Raw genomic sequence first — 1276 nt, 5'->3', positions numbered from 1 at the left:
CATCCCCCCTGGGGAGTGATTTCTCGCTTTCTGTCTCGCTGTCTCTCTCTGTCTTTCTGGCAAGCGCACGCACCCTGTAGCAAAAACGCAAAAACCTCTCCAAAAAAAAGCAAGCAAGCAAGCAAGCAACCCGCCAGGTCTAGGACTCGAACCACAGTCGGCCATATGGGAGAGTCCAGTGCCCTTAATCACCACACCACCTGCTGGCCCCGAGACTCATGTATTTAAAGGTAAGATTAATCACACCTGCAACTTACTTTCACAAAGATTAAGGGAAAAAATAAGTGGATATAAAGAAGAAATACCTTACTACTACCACCATTCTGTTCTTTGATTTCTAGTTGTTTTGTAGCTTCTTGTTTCTTTCTTCTTTTCTTAGTTTTCTTTTAACTCTAGATATTTCTCTAGGGTTATGCTTTTAATTCCTTAGATTTATTTTTTCTACATCTACCATTTTTGCTTTTGTGTTTACCATGAGGATTATAAGAAAACATCTTATAGTTTTAATAGATTATTTAAAGCTAGTAACAACTTAACTGTGATCACATTTAAAAGTCTATACTTTATTACATCTCAATTTCCATTTAAAATTTTCTATATCACCGGGCCAGCAGGCAACGTGGTGGTTAAGGGCACTGGACTCCCACATGGCCAACCACGGTTTAAGTCCCAGACCTGGTGGCTTACTTTCTCACTTTCTCTCCCCCTCTCTCTCTCTGTCCCCCTTTGGTCAAATTAAAACAAATAAGTAGTGGCTGGCAGGTGGCATGTGTGGTGGTTAAATGCCCTGGGTTCCCATGTGGCCAACTGCAGTTTGTGTCCTAGACCTGGTGACTCTCTCATTTTCCCTCTCTCTCTCTCTGGTAAAACTGGAAAAAAAAAAAAAAAAAAAAAAAGAAATTAAAAAAAAAAGTTAAATACAATAATTCTTTTAAAATTTCTTATCATGGGGACCAGCAGTTAGTGCAATGACTATGTCGCTGGACTCCCATGTAGTTGACCGCGGTTCGAGTCCAGACCCGGTAGCTTAAACTCACGCCAAGCACGTGTGCGTGCGTGCCCAAGATCCCACCCAAGAGGAGAATGGAGGAAAAGGGATTGCGGCGTGGCCATCTCCTCTGGGGGGTGATTTCTCGCTTTCTACCTCTGTCTCTCTCTGTCTTTCATGCGCCCTATAGCAAAAACCTCTCCAAAAAAAAGAAAAAAAATTTCATATCACAATTTACATTTCATATATTGTGTCTCTCTAACAAATCATTGTAGCTATTATTATAAT

The 1276-nt window shown here is 40.8% G+C and overlaps 1 protein-coding gene across 1 annotated transcript in view; it reads right to left on the bottom strand.

Moving 5' to 3' along the window:
- The window catches only part of UBE2G1 (ubiquitin conjugating enzyme E2 G1), a 41066-nt gene that overhangs the window by 16820 nt on the left and 22970 nt on the right, over window positions 1–1276 (bottom strand). The gene's annotated exons all lie outside the window — the stretch shown is intronic.

The sequence above is a fragment of the Tupaia chinensis genome, unplaced genomic scaffold, assembly GCF_000334495.1.
Source record: "Tupaia chinensis unplaced genomic scaffold, TupChi_1.0 Scaffold143973_1, whole genome shotgun sequence".
Taxonomy (NCBI): domain Eukaryota; kingdom Metazoa; phylum Chordata; class Mammalia; order Scandentia; family Tupaiidae; genus Tupaia; species Tupaia belangeri.
The sequence above is the reverse complement of the archived record's forward strand: the minus strand, read 5'-3'. Positions and strand labels throughout refer to the sequence as shown.